At 46.9% G+C, this 10313-nt stretch overlaps 1 pseudogene; it reads left to right on the top strand.

The window, feature by feature from the left end:
• The first annotated feature begins 791 nt into the window (after positions 1–791).
• Positions 792–904, top strand: LOC123588674 (annotated as a pseudogene).
• Positions 905–10313: the final 9409 nt, after the last annotated feature.

Raw genomic sequence — 10313 nt, 5'->3', positions numbered from 1 at the left:
AGAGCATGCAACTCTTAATCTTGGGGTTCAAGCCCATGTTGGATGTAGAGATTACTTAAAAAATAAAATCTTTAAATTTTTTTTAATGTTTACTCATTTAAAAAAAAAAATTTTTTTTTTAAAGCTGTCAGCACAGAGCCCAACACAGGGCTCGAACTCATGAACCAGATCATGAACAGGATCATGACCTGAGCCAAAGTTAGACGCCTAACTGACTGAGCCACACAGGTGCCCCATAATGTTTATTCATTTTTTAGATCACTCAAGAGCAGGAGAGGGAGACAGAGACTCCAAAGCCGGCTCCGTGCTGTCAGCACAAAGCCCAATGCGGGGCTTGAACCCGTAAACCACAAGATCAACCTGAGCTGAAGTCAGATGCTCAACCAACTCCACTCAGGTGCCCCCAAAAATAAAATCTCTAAATTTCCTGTCCAGTAATGCCAACATCTCTGCTGTAGCCAAGCGTGGATCTGATGCCTACTTTTTCTCTTCAGATGGTGCCTTTCCTTTAGCATGCAATTTTTTTGTTGTTGTTAAATGTCAGACATATATTGGGTAATAGAACTGACATAGACAACATTTTAATGAGAGGTTTTTATGTTTTTCTGGCTTGGAGTGAGGCTCAGAGGCTGCAATTTCCTCTCCTGTACTTGTTTATGTTTCCCCTGTTGTCCTTGGGTTTCCCTAAAGACTCCTTCTTCAAAAGAACCAGCCTTTAAAAAAAGGAAAGGAAAGAAAAGGGAAAGGAAAAGGAAAAGGAAAAGGAAAGAAAAAGAACCAGCCTTGCAGTGGTGCTCACTTGGGCCGCACATATATGGAAATTAGAACGATACAGAGAAAATGAGTATGGCCCCTGCACAAAGATGACACACCAATTCATGATGAATCAGCCTTGCAGCTTTTTCAGCTGTAATCCTCTAGTATGCAGGAGCCCTGTTAATGGTGCAGGAAGGCATGGGGGGAGGGGAAGTGTCCCAGGATCGTATGACTAGGTTTGTCTCCTAGTGGGCCTGTGGCCTGGCCCATGATCCTTGCAAGTGCTGCTTCTCTGGGATTTTTGCCCCGTTAGGGTAAGACAAAGGCTACAAGGGGCTGGGGTTAGGGTTATCCATTCCCCCGTGTTGGATGAGGCTCTGAGGAAGTTGTCTTCCTTGCTGGCTGGACTTTTTTTGATGGACAATGAACAATCTGGGCATATTTCAGATGGTTATATTTCCCCTTCCCCTTGTGTGATACACAAAAGAATTTTGCTCTGATCTTCATTCACTGTGAGAAACTGGTGGGACTCCTTAGAGGTAAAACCCATAAAAATGTCCCCCCCACCCACCCACATTAGAATGGTTCTCTTAAGGGTGAGATTTTATTCTCAAGCTCACCCACACTCAGCCTCCAGTATTTCATTGACATTACCATTTAAGGGGTCACGGAGGTGTTCCTACCAGTTCCTGGTTCCAGTGGCTTCTGCTACTGATAAGTTGTGATACTCTGTCTTTAATGTCTCTACAGTTTTTGGGATGGGGTGTTGTCCCATGACCTCAATTCACTGATGGATCTAAGAAAAGTCCTTAGGGGCACTTGGGTGGCTTAGTCGGTTAAGCATCTGACTTCAGCTCAGGTCATGATATCACAGTTTGTGAGTTCAAGCCCCCCATCAGGTTCTCTGTTGTCAGTGCAGAGCCTGCTTCAGATCCTCTGTCTTCCTTTCCCTGTTCCTCCCCGGCTCATGTTCTCTCTCTCTTTCAAAAACAAAAACAAACAAATATATATATATATATATATATATATATATATATATATATTTTTTTTTTTTTTTTTTTTTTTTCAGTTCTTTCAGCTTTTTTCTTGTTTTGAGGGCAGGAGTGATGATTGCAAGTTCTCTACATGTTGAAGCTAAACTCGAAGGCCATTCTTATTTTTATGCTTGCTGCCCAGTGCCTTTCTAGCAAGTGTTTCTGGAAGGACAGACACTCAGCAAGTGTGGTTGGAGAAAACTGTTAAGAAAGATCTCTGCATCTGATTTTAACACAGACGAATGTAGACAACAGTGGAGGGTAACCACAGGAGCCTGGGGCACATCTGCCATGGGTGACCAATAATAAAATCTATTTTCCAAAACATAAAAAAAAAAAAGCATAAAAGTACAAAAGTATAAACACCTTGCCTCATTCCCAACTGATAGTCAATCAAAGAATATTATCTACTTATATGAAGAAAAGCATCCAGTGCCATTAGAAAATAGAAATTACTAGGGGCACCTAAGTGCTCAGTTGGTTAAGCATCTGCCTCTTGATTTTGGCTCAGGTCATGATCTCATGGTTCATGGGATCAAGCCCAACATCCAGCTAGGCACTGACAGCATGGAGCCTGCTTGGGATTCTATCCCTCTCTCTCTGCCCTTCCCCTGTGCTCACTCTCTCTCTCACTCTCAAAATAAATAAATAAACTTAAAAAAAATGAAAATAGAAATTACCAAATTAAAAATCAAGTGCCATTTTGTGCATACCCTACATTCTGTGTGTTTTTGTTTTGTTTTGTTTTTTTGGTTTGTCTGCTCATTTGTTTTTAGTGAAAGCAAAATTATAAAAGCCAAACGTTGTGAAGTTGTAAGGAAATGTGCCCTTTGGCATTGCTATTAGTGCTGGAAATAAATACAATGGAATCTAGTAAATGTGACTGGAGCCAATCAGATGTGTTTTGACTCAGTAATTCCATTACTGGGGTTTCTTTCCCCCAGACAATAATCCGAGGGAGAGCAGCCACCTGGACAAAGGTGTTTGTACCAACACTATCTGAAATACCAAAAAGAATTGCCTCCACACCCGACTTTAGGGAATGGCCTGGCAAACTTGTAAGACAATACAGCAATTAGAGTCTTCACGTTACCACCCCTCACCCCAATGCTTTGATCCTCCAACATGCAAATCCCAGCCACATTTGTGAATCAGTTTTCTGTCCACTCCTCTGAAATGACATTGCTCCTTCTCTTGTCCACTTGCCAAGAAGTTCCTGGAAAGCACACTGTGTGGCTTGCTGATTTCAGGACACCTGGTACAAAGAAAGGCTCTAAAAAGGCTGCTGTGCAAAATGTGGGTCACAGACCCATTGCATCACCATCACTGGGATCCTGTTAAAAACCCACACTCTCTGGTTTAAGAGGGTAAACTTTATGTTAAATATATATTACCAAGATTAAAAATTAGAATGCAGGGGTGCCTGGGTGGGTGTTTAAGTGTCTGACTTGATTTCGGTGCAGGTCACGATCTCCCAGTTTGTGAGTTTGAGCCCTATGTCAGGCTCACACTGTGGGTGCAGAGCCTGCTTGGGAATCTCTCCGTCCTTCCCCACTCATGCTCCACCTCCCTCTCTCCCTCTCTCTCTCTCTCAAAATAAATAAGCTTTTAAAAAATTAGAATGTTGGGGCGCCTGGGTGGCGCAGTCGGTTGAGCGTCCGACTTCAGCCAGGTCACGATCTCGCGGTCTGTGAGTTCGAGCCCCGCGTCGGGCTCTGGGCTGATGACTCAGAGCCTGGAGCCTGTTTCCGATTCTGTGTCTCCCTCTCCCTCTGCCCCTCCCCCGTTCATGCTCTGTCTCTCTCTGTCCCAAAAATAAATAAACATTGAAAAAAAAATTTAAAAAAAAAAAAAAATTAGAATGCAGAATCTCAGGACCCACCTCAGACATACTGCATTTCAGCAAACATATTTTAACAAATTCCCAGGTGATGTGTTTACATTTTGAAAAACCCTGTATATTGGATGTATAGTTACTCTTAAAATATAAATTCCCATCATTAGTTACTACTTCTAATCAAAGCATATACTTTATTTTTCTCCCTTACGTGGGAGGCTGCTTTTTATCTTCTCTTGGACTCCTTAATTTGCACGAAAAATGGAGAAATTTCAGTGGCAGGTGGCAGACTCCAAGGACAGCATGATGCCATGGCAACGTCTTCCATCAGTAACTTAATTTCATCTCTGCTTTTACATCTTTCTCTCCTCAGTCTTGAAGCTGGGAATTTTTTAATTTGGAACGAACCTAAGATGGCTTGTGGTTGCTATGCCAACAGCAAATGTACACTTCCTAATGGGCTTGAATCTCATAAAGGAAAGATAACAGAAAGTCAAAGAATTTTAGACCCCAAGGGGTTACAGAGAGACTTCATCCCCTCACCTGGCTGAGGAGGGCCTTGGGGTTGGGAGGTGAGTGAGGCTCCCTGCCTGCTGCATGGCAATCTGCCACCCTGCTTTGAACTCACACCTAAGTGAGCTTCTCCATCTGGTCAGCCCAGGGTTTTAGGCAGGATTTGGGGACCAAAGGCAGGCTGAAAGACCCTTCAGAAGAATTGCTTTAGGTGTCTTTCTACCCCCCCAAACACAGTAAATTCACTCACTTAGGGATGTCATAACAAAGTACCACAGCCTGGGTGGCTTAAACAACAGAGATTATTGTCTCAGAGTTCTGGAGGCTGGGAAGTCCAGGGTCAAGGTGTCAGCAGGTTTGGATTCTCCTGAGGCCTCTCTCCTGGATGTGTAGATGGACTGTCACTTTCTCCCTGTGTGTGTCCGTGTCCTAATCATTTTCTATCAGTGCAGAACCCAACATGGGGCTCGATCCCGCAAACCATGAGATCATGACCTCAGCTGACATAATCTCTTATAAGGACACCAGTCAGACTGGATTAGGGCCCCTCCTAACAACCTCATTTTGCTTCTTTTGGTGGGGAGGGAAAGGGAGAGAGAGAATCTTAAGCAGGTTCCATGCTCAGTATGGAGCCTGACACAGGGCTTGATATCACAACTGGCCATGAGATCATGACCTGAGCCAAAATCAAGAGTTGGATGCTTAACCTACTGAGCCACCCAGGCACTCCCTAACAACCTCATCTTGACTTAATCACCTATTGAAGAATATCGCCAGGGGCACCTGGGCGGCTCAGTCGGCTGGGAGTCTGACTTTAGCTCAGGTCATGGTCTCCTGGTTCAAGAGTTCAAGTCCCATGTCAGGCTCTGTGCTGACAGCTCAGAGCCTGGAGCTTGCTTCTAATTCTGTGTCTCCTTCTCTCTCTGATTCTCTCCCCAGCTCACACTGTCTCTCTCTCTCTCTCAAAAAAAATCAATAAACATTAAAAAAAAAAAAAAAAAGACTATCTCCAAATATAGTCACATTTGGAGGGACACAATTTAACATGTAATAACTGGCCACACTAGATCCTCCAGGGAGGCTGGCCATGCCCTAATCCTCAGCCATCTCTGTGTGTGAGAGCCGTGCAGGTCCCGCTCCAGCACCTGACAGCTAACATGTCACACTTTGTTCACAAACAGTTCTGGAGAGACTCCCACAGGCATTGACACAACTGCAATGTCATGGATTCCGTATTCCAAACCATGTTTGATGTGTGTAGCCTGATCCATTCACCTATGTTGGGTTGGAGTCCATAATCACCAGGCAGGCTTGCTGGCAGCTGTTGTACAACACGTTAAACACCAAGCACCATGCTATGTGCACAAGGTTCTCATGAATTCTGCCATCGCTTCTCCTTGGCGCTGTTTCCAGCGCACTGGGCAACCCGGAGGAAAGAGCTGGGCGTCTTAGAGCTCATTTACTCCTCAATCATCCTGCAGGAGTGGCTCCTTTAGCAAATGTTCCAAGACCTGCAGATACAACTGAGAACAAACCACATCCTTGCCCTCAGGTGGCTCACATCCTGGTGGGGGGGAGATGGACAATAAACCAAACAGAAGAAAACTGTGGTGGTGGTGGGGTGTTAAGGAGGAAAATCAAAGCTCGGTAGCAGGGTAGAGGGAGTGGTGGTCAAGAGCCCCTGGTCCCCAGACCCTGGAGGAGACAGCTTCTCTGGTGAGGACACATTCAAGCAGAATCCTAAAGAAATAGGGGCCTTCCAGGGAGAGGACAACAAGCACAGAGTCCCCTAGAAGGGGCAGCAAAGATGTGCTGAAGAGGATTAAGCAAAGGGAGGTGGTAGGAAAGAATTTAACCTCACCCCCAAAGAGCCTGTCCTTTACCTTCTGCTTTGGGGAGGGAATTACTAAGCTCTAATGTTTCCCTTGGGGGGCCTTTGGATAGCCTAACAATGTGATTTAAAGTAGGGACATCACACCACATAATATTCAGGTGGAACTGACCACACAAGAAAAAACAAAATTGTGATTGGGGAGGGGGGTGGGGGACAGTGCTGTAGACTGAGATCACTAGGAGGGCACTCGATCAATTACACCTGTGCAATGGAGCCCCATTAAAAGCTCTGAGCACCTGGCTCTGATGAACTTCTCTATTGGCAGCAAGGTGCGTGTGCCGTCATTCATGACTGTCAGAGAGGGGGTTGTGTGTGGCTCTGTGGACAGGACAGCCGGCAGCTCAAGTTTGGCACTTTCCTAGATTTGTCCCTGGGTGCTTTCCTGCTGCTGGTTTTAATCTGCATCCCTTCTCTGCTATAAACTGTAACCGTGAGTATAACAGCTTGCTGTGAATCCCTCCAGTCAGCCTTAACTCAGGTTCATCTAGGGGACTCCCAACCAAACCTACAGCTGGGTGTCAGAAGTGGGGATGGTCCTATGCAGACTGGTCCCTCCAAACGGCATAGTTGGTCAAATGCAGGCACAGAAGTAGGAAATCAGGAGGAATAGGGAAGTGCCAGGTCCCAGGGGGGCATTGGAAGGACTCTGGCTTTTAGTCAGTGCAGCGGAAAGCTCCTGGAGGCTTTTGAGGAGTGACAGATCTGGCTCTTGTTCTCAATCAATGTATGAAGAGTAAAGGAGGCAAAGCTTACTACTCACCTATAGCAATTCTCAAGACAAGAGATGAGAGGGGCCTGGGTGCTAGGCACTGGTGGCAGGAGAGGGACCTGTCGAGAAGCCACTGTCGGGCATGATGGGGAGAGCCAAGGTGAGGGGGCTCTGAGGTTTTGGCTGGGCTGGAAGTTTGGCTATGCCTTTTACTGAGGTGGTGAGGGCTGTGGCTTAACTTATTTAGAAAAATATATTTATTTGGGGAGTGAGAGAGCACACAAGTGGGAGAGGGGCAGAGATAGAGGGAGAGCAAGAATCCCAAGCAGACTCTGTGCTGTCAGTACAGAGCCCAACATAGAGCTCGATCCCATGAACCACAAGATCATGACCTGAGCCGAAGCCATGAGTCAGATGCCCAACTGACAGCCACCCAGGCGCCCCAGGCTGTGGCTTAACTTAGGGCACACTGGCTTTGAGGTGTCCCCTAGAGCTCTGAGGGTGCTTTAGAGTGTGCAGATGGCCTTGTATGCCTAAGATTTGGGGGTTGTGGGTCTGTGATGAGGCACAGGCTGGGAGGCATCAGGCTGTGTGAAGTGCTGCTTGACCACCAGTGAGCCCAGATGTGAGCTTTGGCAGTAAACAGGTGCAGTGATTGTGGAGGGAGCCCAGGAGTGGGAGGAGCCTGGCTCAGCTATTCCTGAGCAATCTTGCTCTGAAGAATTGAAGAGAAGCATGGTGATGGCGAAAGATGGAGATGACATTGTATCTCCTATCCTGATGGGACAGCCCAGTAAAGCGGGGATTGAGGAGGCAGGTTAAAGAGGGCACTGTGACTGAAGCAGATATGCATGCCAGGGGGTGGGCTGCATGCACAGTGACACCCAGGTCTTAGAGAACAGAGCAATGTATGCATGGTGGTGGGCATGGGCCAGCAGAAAGGTTTAGTGTGGGAGCATCGAGGAAGGCTCTCCTGCTGACATTCACACCTTCAGTAAAGTAGGACACAGAGATAGTCCAGGCAGAGGGAGGCACAGGATCACCTTTCAGGAAGGTGAGAATCCGAATGGCCACAACAGGTGGAGCAGGTGTAGGTCAGCCAGGAGGACTGCTCTGCCCTAAAAACTTGTCTCTCCAAGGGAAAACATTTCTGCAGCCATGCAGAGTCACATTACCTAGGACTGGGGTTCACCGGACAAGTACGTGGTGTGAAGAAGGTGCTAAAGGGAGGTGAACACATGAAGGAGGACAGCCACCAGGTAGGTAGATGGTGAGGACAGTGAGTTGTGGCTCCTAGCACAGATGGAGGCAGCTGTGGTCCAGATGTTAACAGGAGAGAGCCACAGAGCCCCATGGCTGTCTGAAATTGAGCTTATGGGTGGGGGGAGGGGGGTTGACAACAAGGACTAGGCCGTAGGTGGCAGACTGCAGGTCATGGTTGATAGACACCTCATGAAATCACATACAGTCATGTGCAGGATCTCATCAATAAAAATAAAACAGAAAAGGATTAAACAATGTTAGTGCATTGCACAAGAAAAGAGTATATATTAAATCATGAAATTTTTTTCATTTGTGTATTGGATCATAATGTAATATACATAAAGCATAAACTTTGCCATTTTAACTGTTCTTAAGTGTATAATCCAGTGGCATTAAGTACATTTACGTTGTTGGGCAAGCATCCCTACTATCCCCCAAATTTCTCATCCCACAAATTTTATACCCATAAAATTTATTTTTTTAATGTTTACCCATTTTTGAGAGCGAGAGCGCACATGTGAGAGTGTGAGCTGCGAAGAGGCAAAGAGGGAGATAGAGGATCTGAAGCAGTCATCTGGAATTGGGTTTGAACTCACGAACCTTGAGATTAGGACCTAAACAGAAGTTGGATGCTTAACCAACGGAGCCACCCAAGCATTCCCTATAATTCTTTACTGTGGTCATAGTTTAAAACATTTGAAAGGCACTGGACAGTGGGCAGGAAGGTGGTCCATGGCTGGTGTCCTGCACAGGGAAAGATCCTTACAGGAGAGGTGACAATGAGTTCACAGGCCAAGGGCACTGAAAGAATCCTCCATGATTCACATATATACTTCAGTCACTTAGACCTTAAGGGAAAGATGTAATCTCTAAGAATTATTAGGAACCATAATGGAAAAAACAATAGAAAATGTGGTGCAAAATTTTTCAAAGACTGAAGGATTCTGAAGAAACAGAGCAGAAATCATTGACGTGCCCGAACTACCACATAGTTACTTAGATATGTTAAGTTTAACATTCTGCAGCCACTAAAATTACTCATTAAAAATCGCAATAGAAAAATGCCCCTTCCCAAAGGGGCTCACATAAAAATCAGGATTTTTTTTTTCCCAACAAAGGACTGAGGACAGATATTTGCAGTAGCAAAAAAATAAGTTTTTAAAGACAGTCTAAGGAATCTTGAAAATTCACAAGAAAAAGGAACATCCCCATCCCCACCCCCAGTTGGAAATTGAAGATCTGAAAGGCTTAACAGTTAATGAAGAGATGCCAACACACATGTGACAAACGCATCTTAAAAATGATCATGAGTTCCGACTTTGCAGCCACATTTGTAAAAGGAGGGGATTCGGAGACATCGCTAGGAGAATGGCTAAGTTCTGACAAATGGACGATAAACAGAGACATTCTAAGTACAGTAATCAGATGCACACCAAAAGACCTAGAGAGATCTTTAAAAGATATACTGCATTGCAAAAAAAGAAACAAGATCTAACGCTAACATGTATAAAAATGTTATATACATTGTTACCTCAGCACTGTTTTTTTTTTTTTTTAATTATGTTATTCAAAAAACAATTTATAGAGGAAGGCTGTGGGACCAACAAAATAATGACATGAGAGTCGCTGGGGGACGGAGTGTGGACGTCGAGATGGGAAGGGCAGCTTGGGGGGCCAGGACGGCTTCCCGGAGGATGGGGCTTCCTGTCGGGTCCGATTTGGGGGTTCTGGAGCAGAAGAGAGCGAGATACAGATAGAGGTTCTCAAGTACAGTGGCTTGGAGAGTTCAGGGCTGGTGGTCGGAGTGGAGGACCCCATATTCTGGGTACCGAGTCTCTGAGTGGTCCAGCCAGGGAAGCCCGGGTCCCGCTCGTGACCAACCCGTGCGCCCTGCTTCGGTCCTGGAAGCCCTAGGCCCAGCGTCCCCTAGGCCGTTCCAGGCGAGCGGGTAGACCGAGTGACCCGCGGGTTCCCGAGCGCCCGGGTCCAAGCCAGCCCGCGCTTGCGCGCTGAGGTCTTCTTTGAGTCCGCCCCGCGCCCCGCCTCGCCTCGCCCGGCGCGGCCCCGCCCCCTAAACTTTGCAATCCTCATAGGCTGGCTCCAAGGCCGTTCTCGGTAGGCCGGCCAATGGGAGTGCGTCGCGCCCCGCGGCACGTGCGCCCCTGTCCAGCCCGGCCGGGCGCGAGCTGATCGAGCTCCCGGGCGCCGAGCGCGCGGGGCGGGAACGCGCGGCGCGGGGCGGGGCGCGGGGCGGGGCGCGGGCGCTGCAGCGCGCTGATTGGCCGGCGCCGCGTTCCGAGGCCGTTA

Source organism: Leopardus geoffroyi, chromosome D3, assembly GCF_018350155.1.
Source record: "Leopardus geoffroyi isolate Oge1 chromosome D3, O.geoffroyi_Oge1_pat1.0, whole genome shotgun sequence".
Classification (NCBI taxonomy): domain Eukaryota; kingdom Metazoa; phylum Chordata; class Mammalia; order Carnivora; family Felidae; genus Leopardus; species Leopardus geoffroyi.
Note: the sequence above shows the minus strand (reverse complement) of the source record. Positions and strands in the feature narration are given on the sequence as shown.